At 39.2% G+C, this 11929-nt stretch overlaps 1 pseudogene; it reads left to right on the top strand.

Moving 5' to 3' along the window:
- Positions 1-1251: 1251 nt before the first annotated feature.
- On the top strand, positions 1252-1351 carry LOC127077733 (uncharacterized; annotated as a pseudogene).
- The last annotated feature ends 10578 nt before the right edge of the window (positions 1352-11929 follow it).

Below are 11929 nucleotides of genomic sequence, written 5' to 3' on the forward strand. Positions count from 1 at the left end.
CTACCTGGGTCTTTAAGTTTAGGAGGCATATTCTGGATTATAGCGCTACATTCAGCGGTGAGTGTAACGGTTTCGCTATCTTCAAGTTTCCTTTTATTAGAGAGAATTTCTTTTAAAAACTTGGCATATGAGGGCATCTGCGTAATAGCTTCTGTAAACGGAATTGTGACGTTTAATTGTTTCAGTAGGTCAACAAATTTTTTAAATTGGCCCGCATCTTTGGTTTTAATAAGCCTTTGAGGGTAAGGGATAGGTGGTTTATAAGGTGGTGGAGGTACATAAGGTTCCTTCTTTTCTACGGTTTCCTTATTACTCTCTTCCTTTTCCTTAGGTTCACTTTCCTCCTCAGTTGACTTTTTAGAGTTTTGGTTTTCTATCCTTGGGTCAGACGGTCATTCCACTTCCGTTCCACTTCTCAGTATAATTGCATGAGCGTGGCTTCTTGGGTTAGGTTGGGGTTGGCCAGGAAATGTACCAGTTGGGGCAGCAGTAGGCGCTTGTTGTTGAGCTACTTGTGATATTTGCGTTTCCAGCATTTTGTTATGAGTAGCCAGGGCATCTACTTTACTTGCTAGTTGTTTAATTTGTTCGCCGGTGTGTACATTCTGGTTTAAGAAATCTTTATTGGTTTGCTGTTGAGAAGCTATAAAGTTTTCCATCATGATTTCCAAGTTGGATTTCCTAGGGGCGTTATTGTTAGGTGTAGATGGGATCGGCTTCTGATATCCCGGAGGTATAGCTGGGGCTTGATTTGGAGATTGTCCAGGTGCGTATAAAGCATTATTACTCTTATATGAAAAATTGGGATGATTCTTCAAATTTGAGTTATAGGTGTGCGAGTAGGGGCTTCCTTGAGCATAGTTTACTTGCTCCGCTTGGATTCCTGTTAGGAGTTGACAATCTGCAGGAGTGTGACCTTGGATTCCACAGACTTCGCAGTTCTGAGTTATGGCAACCACGGTGGCTGGAGGTGATACATTTAAACTTTCAATTTTCTGGACCAGAGCATCCACTTTTGCATTAACATGATCAAGGTTACTTATCTCGTACATGCCAATTTTCGTTTGAGGTTTTTCTACCATTGTTCGTTCGCTTCCCCACTGATAGTGGTTTTGAGCCATGCTTTCGATAAGTTGGTAAGCGTCAGCATAAGGTTTGTTCATTAGTGCACCACCTGCGGCGGCGTCTATTGTTAACCTCGTGTTGTACAAGAGACTATTATAGAAGGTATGAATTACTAACCAGTCCTCTAAACCATGGTGTGGACAAAGTCTCATCATGTCTTTGTATCTTTCCCATGCTTCGAAAAGAGACTCGTTATCTTTCTGTTTAAATCCATTTATCTGGGCTTTTAACATAGCTGTTTTGCTCGGCGGAAAATATCGGGCAAGAAAAACTTTCTTCAACTCGTTCCATGTGGTGACTGAGTTGGAAGGAAGAGATTGAAGCCATCTTCCAGCGCTATCTCTCAACGAGAAAGGAAAACGACGAAGTCGAATTGCCTCTGAAGTGACACCATTAGCTTTAACAGTATCAGCGTATTGGACAAATACGGATAAATGAAGGTTTGGATCCTCGGTAGGATTTCCAGAGAATTGGTTCTGTTGCACTGCCTGCAACAGTGAAGGTTTAAGTTCAAAGTTGTTTGCTTCGATTGCGGGTGGAGCAATACTTGAATGCGGCTCATCTTGCGATGGAGCGGCGTAATCTCGAAGAGCACGAGCTGGTTCTGCCATCTCGGGTATCGAAGGGAAAATATTTTTGAAATCAGGAAGTTCAACAGGAGGGAGATTGTTTGCAGCACGATATTCCCGAATTCATCGTAAGACTCGGAGATATAGTTCGATATCGTTGATTCGTAAGTAGAACGGCTCGCCTTGTGAGCGAGTGTGTGGCATACAAATCAATGAAAGAAAGAAAAGAAAAAGAAAAGCCTTAGTCTCTACAGCGTAACAGAAGAGTTACGATATCGACTAAATAAAAGTCCCCGGCAACGGCGCCAAAAACTTGATCGCGACTTTATGAGTCGAATTTGGGGTACAAACTGCAAGTGCACAGTTCTATCGCGTAGTTTTAAAAGATATCGATCCCACAGGGACTTATGAATCGATATACCGTTTTCTAAGGTTACTTCGTAAAGCTAAGGCAGGTAATACTTTGATTGTTTGGGGGAAAAGCTAAAACTAAAATAAGATCTAAAATAAATATCTAATAAGCGGATATCGGTATGTAGTTCGTCGTAATTAGGGAATCAATTCTTTGTTGGTTTCTTGGTTTTAAAATAAATCCTTTCAGTTGACACTATTGATTAAAAGTCTTATCTCAAACTCTCGCTCTGTTGAATAAACTATGATTTTATATTAACGTAGTTGTCACTTATTAGTTAAATCAAAAACCACTTTTTTGAAAACAATAGAATCCGTAGAAACTCTTTTTAAGAAAACACTAATCGTTTAAACACCCTTATCTCAAACTCTCGCTCTGTTGACTTAGGTTATATAATTAAATTCAAATGCTTAACTCTCGTCCTCACATTCAATCTTTAAAAATACTTTTTGAAAAAGATTAGAATTTAATTAACTCTAAAAATTGCTCTCGCCCTGATCTAGAATTAATGTCCAATTTACACTGTCCAGTCAAAAACTCAAACTCTCGTTCTATTGCTTTTAACTTCTTTATGTCTTTTACTTTCGTACAAAAACCTTGTTATTAAACCTGTAAATTGAGACCGTAAAAAGAGTGATTTTAATTTTAAACTTAATTAAACCAATTTGGTTTTGATTCCTTCATTCCGCTTACTTTACATACCGATACCTAAATAATTTAGCCAGACATGCTAAACAGACTTAAATAATTATCATGCATAAACAGATTCATCTCAGGCAAATAATATAAATAAACAGTAAAGCAGGGCATATATAAATTCAAACAATAATTAAAGAACCTGAGAAATTAAATAGCAGTCTTGAACACTCCACCACAGGCCGGTTGGATTTGTTCTTGAATTCTTCAATCAAACAGAAAAATAAAAGCGAAGGAATAAAAAAACTAGATTCTAACGTAAGGTTAGATCCGGTGAAAGGTACACAATAGTTTCCGGTGTAGAAACTATTGTGCGAAAAAGAATTAACTAAGTGCTGAAAAAGAAAATAGAAATTGCAAAGGAAACAATATAAAAATCGTAAAAGTAATGCTGTAAAAATGTGCTTGTACTGCTGGAAGAGAAAAAAATGCGAAAAAGAGAAAACGGCGAAGAAGCGTGGAACCTCCAGGGTTTTCCGTAAGGTTACTATTTATATTGGTCACTTGTGGTAACTGTTTCCAAAGGTATTCCGCGTCAAAGGTCTTCACGTGGCGAATGGTCAGGCGTGCAAATAGGACTCAACGTCTCTGAAGCCAAAAATATAGGAGAATGGTGTGACGTCCGTCACACCATGTGTGACGCTCGTCACACAAGTGTGTAAAGCGTGACGCTCGTCATAGCCTTTGTGACGCTCGTCACAGGCACAGCGCCTGTGCTTTTTGGATTGGGCTTTGGCTTTTGATATTTGCTTCTTTTCATTCCTTTTTGCACCTCCTTTTCTTCCTTTTTTACTTATGCTTCAAATAAACCACCTGAGATAAATAGAAAGAAAATACCGCGTAATATCTAATAAAATGAAATAAATTGAAGTAAATAACAATATAATTTAATTAAATTGAGTCCTAGAATGTGATACTATTTCATGTTATCAGGCATCTATGGAGGAAATCCATTAGAGTCTCCTCCTCTTTAGGGAAGGCCTCTTTATTATAGTCTTCTTGTCGACACTCGTCGTCAACTTCCATGGAGGTTTCTTGGGAGATTTCGACCATGTCGACATCTTCAATGATGTCTAAACTCTAGAATTTCAGTTGAAGGATCTCAGTAGCCTTATCAATTTGTTTGAAACTATCAGCAGTTTCTTTGGTTACTGTAGCACCTCAAATTTGCACCTCCCATTTGTACATACATTTTCATTTTAGGTCATTAACATTTGCATTGTTCATTGCATTAGTCCACCAAGTCATCAGGCAAGACTGCTCAGGAGATTCAGTTGTGCAAGCAAGCAAGTGCATTTTCTATGGAAGCAAAGCCCTAAGGTTGGTACAATGAGTTCACATGATTCAAGGATCATTTTGAAGTGGTTTGGCTAAGAGTTGGAGGCTCAGGCTCATCAGTCAATGATCAATTCATCTGAAACCCTAGAAAGTCAACCAAAGTCAACTGTCAATTCAACCATGGTTTTGAAGGTGGGGATGGTTAGAGATGCTTCATCCATGTTCATACAGGTCTCATTTGACATTTCAAACATCAATATTGAAGGATTTGAGGTCAAATCAAAACTTGCCCAAAATAGTAAGTGACCTGTAATTTGAAATTGCCAAAAATAGAAAGGTTTTCTCCTCAAGATTACATCATCAAGAAAGCTTCAAATGAAATTTTGTCCAACATGAAAGTTGAATATCTTTCTCTCCCATTTCCAAAAAGTCCAAGATCATGAATTTCTCATGTATGGTTGAAGAGATATGGATCAATCATGGCCAAGTGAACATGGAACTTCAAACATGCATAACTTCTTAACCAAAAGGCCAAATGGAGTGGTTCTTTTTTGTACATTCATGTCTTGACATATACTATCCAAATCATGCATCACAAGCCATGCATTCTCATCACATAATTATTTGTTTTTTCACTTGATTTTTGGATGGAATTTTCAAATTTAAAAATAATGCATTGTTTACACATGGAAACACTTGCATTGGCTTCCAAACAGAATTTCAAGTGAATTCAAGCCCAAAAACATGCACTGTTCCATTCATTTCATGCATAAAGGGTGAAATTGAAAATTTGCCTAAACACTCCATTCTCACTAATCCACTTGCCAAATGCTTAAACATGTTTAAGGACATGATTAGGAGGGAGTATAAAGTACAAACCCTAACAGATTTCAGCATTAGCATTCAGAACTTTCAGATCTAGAAAAAACTCTTCAAATTTTATCTCTCAATTTTCTTTGAAATTCTGCAAACACATTGCATATTTCTCGGTTCATTCTTCACCTAGATGCATTATTGAGTAGATCTGGAGCAAGAACCAAAGGAATCCATGCATTTTAGACGCAGCTCGAGGCTTGCAATCATCAATGGTGAATTCAGATTTCTGTGGAATTAAGCACGATTAAACCTTCATTCTTCATCCAACCAACTCCACAAACACTTTGGAAGATTTGTTTGAGCTTTTCAAGGCCTGAATCAAGCTACTCCAATTTTGTTTTCTTCAAGAGGTCAGAACTCGAACTTCTTCTTTCTTAAATTGATTATGTGATGGTTGTAGATCTTGTAATGCTGGTGAAACTGAGCTTTGAATCATTGATTTCCATGCCAAATTGAATGAGTTATGCTGTTTTGAAGATTCACATGTGGAATTTGTTTGCTTCGATTTGCTTTGATTAGTTAGAATTAGGTTAAATCATGAATGGATTGTTGATGTGTGTTGCAAGATCTATCTGTTGATATGCTTAGTTTGGATTTCTGAGACTTTTGTTCTTGAGCGTACACTGTTCATGATGAACTGGATGAAGGTGATAGAACCATTTCCAGAATTTGTTTTGATCTTCCAAACGCGTTTCCAGCGTGCTGCATGTGTTTGTCCTAGGGCTCTCTCGTGATTGGTCCGTGCCAACTCCCATGCTTGCAATTTGATTGGTTCATGCGTTTTGACTTTTGCATTGACCGGCCAACTTAAATGAAACGCAGAGTTTCATTCAAGTGTAGCGCGCCACTTTTGAAATTCGCTGCCCTTCGATTCCCAGCCAATGCAGTATTTCAAATGTCATTTCATTTTATTTGTTTTCCCTCCATGCCATTCCATATGCTTCTCATGCATTTTTTTGTTTTTTCTTTCACTTCCAAAATTCATATCTGATTAAATAATGATCCAAAAAATATGGGAATTTTTGCATCATGCTCCTTATTGTTTCTAGTTTTTTTTGATTATTTTTCCAGAAATTGTGCTCGGATGGAAATTAATTGGTGCTAGGGATTGTGAACATACATGTTTTTTGTACCTTGCTTGCCATATCTCTTGTGAAATGATGAGTTTTAATCCAATGCCTGTGAAATTTTACATGCTTAAACTAGACTTCATGCTGGACATTTTGGTGTTGAGTTTGCAATTTTATCATTTGTGGTTGATGAGTTATGATCTTGTGAATGTAGGTGTGACAATGTGTGTCACACCTTTGCTTGCTCAACTTGATGAATTTCTTTTCCATGCCAATTAAATTCCAATTGATGTGATTTTTTATATGATGCTTCTTCTGGATGTTGTGATTGACCATGAATTTTCTTGGAAGTTTTGGAGGGATTTCTGATTTGTTTGAGATTTTTCTTGCTGGATGGTCATTTGTGCACTTTTGAATAGTCTTAAACTTCAATGATTTGTGAAATGTTGGTTGTGTATCCTATGGATGTGAAATTTTGCACATTGTTTCTGGACATATTGAAGTTTATTGTGGCTTTGGGTTGAGGTCTTTATCATTTGCCAATTCTGTTTTAGGCTTGGGCTAAGTTGATGTATCATTTGGTGTCTCATTTGAGCTTGTTTGTGCTTACCTTGCCTTATTGAATTTTATTACCATGCTTAAACTTGTCCAAATGCCTTGATTTTTGGTGTGTTGATCATGTTATGTGTTCTGTTTAGCCATGATTTTTCTTTAGATTTATTGAATCATTTTTTAATTGATGTGCATTTGTTCATTCTGTTGCCTCAATGTGCTTTCAACTTGCATGCCTTGCCATGATTGATTTGTGAAATGAATTTGGTTGATGCTATTGACATGAGACCTTTTGAATGATGTTCTTAATTGATTAAGGTTGCTTCATGTGGATTTTCATGTTCTGCTTTGGATTATTTCTCCACCTTTGACCCTAGGCCTTGTCCTAGTGGTTTGTGCTTATGTTTGAGTTTTGTTTTCAGGTTAAGAAGCACATGGCCATAAGAGGATTGATTCATTTGCTTGAGTTGGATTATTTGGTTGATGTTGACTAATCTTGACTTGTTTTGTAGGTGGCTCTTAGCTCATTTGAGTTGAGCTTGTGTCTTGCACCTTGTTGCATTGCTTGTTTGACTGTGTACTGTTGACTGTTAACTATTGGTTGTCTGTTTGACTTTTTGAGTTGTATACTGATTGAGTTGGATTGTTTTCAGGTACATTAGTTGCTTAAGTTCATTGTGAACTTGCTTTTGCTTTGCTTGGTTGCATAAGCATTGAGGTATAACTTCTCTGACTTCATGTAGTCTGGAAGACCTGTCCTGTTACTTGGGCAGGCACCTGTCTGAAGTCCTCCTTAAGAGGCAATGCTTGTGTTTGTTTATCTTTGTGCCAAGCAGGAAAAGACCTTTGATAAGGCAATTGGCAGATAAAAGAGATGTGCAACCCATCTCCTGCTACTCAGTGTGTCATCCACTTTTCTCACACACCTTGTGTTGATGCATTGTGGATATTAACCCAAGATCTTTGTTGAGTCAGTCACATGTGGATAGAAGCGTTCCTGCTTTCTGAACTCCCACACTTTCATTTGTCTGAAGCTCTCCCAGGCCAGGGATAAGAGCTGTGAAGTCTTATCTTCACTTCCCATTTCATCTGCTTCACCCTAACTCTCAATGTTAGGGTTAAGAGCTAACATCACCCGATTCCAGTTGGCTTGTGTTTCACAGCCTAACCTTGTGTGAGCCCACTTTGTTTGTATATAGTGTGTGCTAATTGTGTGTATGTTTGCTTTGCTCGTGCTGTTTAGGATAGCTTGCTCCCTGTGCAAGTTAGATAGCAACCTTAACATAGGGATGGTATGCATGATAACTTCTAGGCTCGAGTCGTAGTCTCCCTAGTAGTTTATGTCTCCCTTTGTATCTGGTTAGGCTAGTCCTTTGTCCCTGCGTAGGGGAACTACGTCGCCCTGATCCTCATACCAGATGAGGTACGTAGGCAGGAGATGAGCTGATCTCTCCGGGCGCCCTTTTGTTTTGTTTGTGTGAGTTGTTTCTCTTTTTCTGGTTGGAGTCCGATGTAAGTCCAGCGATTGGCATTCGGTTTCCAGTTTCCTTGTTGGAGTCTGACGTAAGTCCAGCGATTGGCAGTTGGTTTCCTGTGTGTGTTTGTTGGTTCGGAGTCTGATGTAAGTCCAGCGATTGGCATTCGGTTTCCATGTTTGCCTGTTTGTGTGGAGTCTGACGTAAGTCCAGCGATTGGCAGTCGGTTTCCTGTGTGGTTTTGTTTGGCGTGCGTTAGCCGAGCTACGAGTGCTCTGATTCTTCTCCAGTCAGAGAAGATACGTATGCATAGGATGCGACATCCTAGCGAGCACGTTTCCCCTGTTCCCGAACTACGTCGACTCTGATGTCTGTGCCTGACAGACTACGTAGGCCCAGGATGCGATATCCTGCCGAGTCATGTTTCTCTTGTCTTTCTGTGTGTTCCTTTCAGCCAGTGTGTGATGTTTGTGAGCAGTTTTAGCAACCTTTATCCTTCCTTTTGTGCGTGGATCCCGTCGAGTATGACGGATGCGTAGGGGTGCTAATACCTTCCCTTCGCATAACCGACTCCCGATCCCATCTTTCTCTGGTCGCGAGACCGTGTCTTTTCCAAGTTTACTTCGAGCGTTTCCTTTCCCTCTTTTGGGATAAATAACGCACGGTGGCGGCTCTGTTGTTTCATTTTCCCGCCGGTTTTTCGTGTAATGCGACAGTTACTATCATCAAGTTGGAATCCTCAGTAACTCCGGTGTCGAAACCATCAGTAGTTCCACTGGTGAAGCTTTCAGCGGCTTCCTGAGCGAAGTTTTTGGGGAATTCCTGGTCAAGATGCTCATGGACCCTGACCATGACAGCTTTATTGACGAAGTCATCAACAACTTCAACCATGTTGACTTCTTCTGACTCTATGTAATGGGCATCAGCCACTTGAAGAGGATCAGAGTCGATCTTCATTTGGCTTTTGGGTTTGTCTCTGAACTTGAGTTTTCCTTCTTGGATAGAATTTTGAACAAGATCCCTGAAAAGAAAACATTGAGAAGTTTTATGACCCAGAAAATTATGGTACTTGCAAAACCCTCTTTTCTTTCTTTGTTCCAAATGAGGCATTTTAGTACCAGGAGGCACTATCATTTGGCCATCCTTAACTAACAAATCGAAGATCTCATCACATTTTGTAACGTCGAAGGTGTATGTTTTCTTAGGAAATTTATCATTCTTTTCTGGTTGGATAGGGTTTTTCCCATTCGACGGGGCCAAGCCCTTACAAGAGTAAGGTGGCCCTTGTTTCAACTCAGTAAGCTCGACCTCATTTTCGTCGAAATCTAAAGGCTCATTATTGGACACTTCATCATCATTACTGAATTCGACGTAGGCCACTCTTTTACTCTTATTTGCTCTAGCCTTTTCTTCCTTCAAGCGTTCTAACTGTCGAACCCTATCAGCCAATTAGACCATATCTCTCAAATACTGGGTGTCTGACTTTTTCCTGATAGAGTAGTCAAGGCCCCCAACAGCCATTTCGACCAACTCATGCTCTGGTACCTATGTAAAGCACCTAGCCTTGAGGAATCAAAATCTATTTAGATAATCATCAATTGGCTCAGTAAATTTTTGTTTAATACTGGTCAATTCCTTCAGGCTTATCTTCATTTACCCCATATAAAACTGCTCATGGAACATCCTTTCTAACTGATTCCAAGTGTGGATCGAATTTTGTGGCAAGGTTGTAAACCACATGAAGGCGTTCTTCATGAGAGAACTTGGAAAGTACTTTATCCTAAGGTTTTCTTTGTTCGAAATGTCGACTGCCTCTATTATATACCGAGCCACATGTTCGACAGTGGATTCAGTGGTATCCCCAAAAAACTTAGTAAACTTGAGAACTTTCGTTTTAGGGGGTGTATCTGTTTGTAGGATATATTCCGACAAAGGTGATGTATAATTTGGCATTCAAAGGCCAAAATTCACCCCATTTTGTGTCATAATCCTTTCAACCATAGCTGCTAGATTGTTATCTACTGCCATATCATCATGTCGAATTTGTTGTATGACATCATCAACATTTTGGTTTCTATTTACCATTACTACCCTTTCTCCCTGGGGATTTGTGGTTCAGCCCTAGGAGGTTCGATTCCTACTCCTTGATTTTCCATCTCTGGTGGCAGTTGGTTTTGTGGAATTTGGTTAATGGTAGGGTCTTCTTAGAAGGTTACCTCTTGGTTTTCCCTTATCACATCCCTTGGAGGGTGTCGATGGGGTTGTGGCACACCCAAGAAGTCAGCCACTCGCGCCATCCGCATTGTCATCCGATGATTCGATTGTGCCGTATTTTGAATCAAGGGATTTAATATAGTGGTTAATGTTTGGGTAAGCATCTGGACCATATCATGATTGCTTCCGTCCATCTGCTTCCTCCACACTGCTGCGGAATTATTGGTAAGGTTAGGCATTTGTGTTTGGTATCCCAAACCTAAAGATCGGTTATTTCGACCCACGTTAATGGGGAGGTTATGTTAACCACCAGTTCTGTGAGTGTCGAAGCAGCGTTATGCAAACTTGCCATTACTGAAGTTGGCATTCCATAGGGTTGTTCTCGACCACCAAAAGATATAGAAAAATCATGGGGTACCAAAGGCCTATTTGGGACATTCCCAATTAGTGGGGGTGTGTTAGGAGGTCCCCTTGACCCAATGTAAGTCAAAACGGGTTCATTGTGGGCAGTCGAATATGTAGGCATCGAACTTGCCATAAATGGTACCAGTTCAGACATGGGCATTGTGGTTGTGTTTGCCCCTATCGAAGAAGAAGGGGGTGGTACATAATTGTTTGGATTTTAAGGATTTTGGCTACTTGGCGCATCTGAATTCGCCATTATCCTTGGTCTATCTTCGTTGGTTGTGGATATTTTACCACTTCTTAATAACATACAACGAATTTTCAAAAGGGAAAATGATTAAAAGACCAGAATAAATGAAGAAAAAATTACTTTCTTACGTGTTAGCACTGTCCCCCTAGGCGTACCAATTTGTTTACCGCGAAAATTGGTAAACAACCACTGATCTTCCAAATTACTAGATTTTGTTACTTACATGATCGATCAGATTGATCCTAGGACATGTGCTAACCATTTTAGAAAGTGAATTCTAATGAACATAAACACTTTAACAGTGTTCACATCTACAATGGTTTGTTAAAATATTTAATGAAAATTTAAAGTGAAAGATGGTAAAAAGAATGTTGTAAATCGAAAATAAATGGTAGTAAAGATAAATTTCTAGGCAAAGTGTAATGCTGGAAATAAAGAACTGATTAAGTTACTTCAAGTAAAACAATGGTGTAACATCTAACGTACATTTCTCAATTTACTCTTTCTCTGTACACGGATACTTGGATAAAATTGACAAATTTTGTACACACTTGAACACACACACCGATCCTAACACTAAGACCTCTTATTTATACTAGTCGAAGTAACCGCTTCTAACGGCATTCCCATCAAATCGAGACAAGTGGCGCTTTGCATGTACGTAGCCATCCACTATGCTCCACATGTATTTTCAACAGTTCAGATAAGAAAAAAAAGTTCTCTCCTTTATTTGAATTTGAATCTCTCGTCGAACCACAACTGGTGGCGCCTCTGTCGAAAAAACACCTTAAACTATTTAGAAATATTTCTAAGTCCATGCAGCATCTTTACCCTTGTGCCAAGGCATCTTCGACTAGAACTTCAAATGCACAATTTGTCAAAACATCTTCACAGGAAACTTTATTCTCTTAATTTATATGGGCGTCGAAATTGGGAGCTAACACTTAGCAAATGAAAGTGGATAATTCTTTCGGAGAAAAATTCGATTTGGACTAAATTACTTTCTT

This window comes from Lathyrus oleraceus, chromosome 4 (genome assembly GCF_024323335.1).
Source record: "Lathyrus oleraceus cultivar Zhongwan6 chromosome 4, CAAS_Psat_ZW6_1.0, whole genome shotgun sequence".
NCBI lineage: Eukaryota > Viridiplantae > Streptophyta > Magnoliopsida > Fabales > Fabaceae > Lathyrus > Lathyrus oleraceus.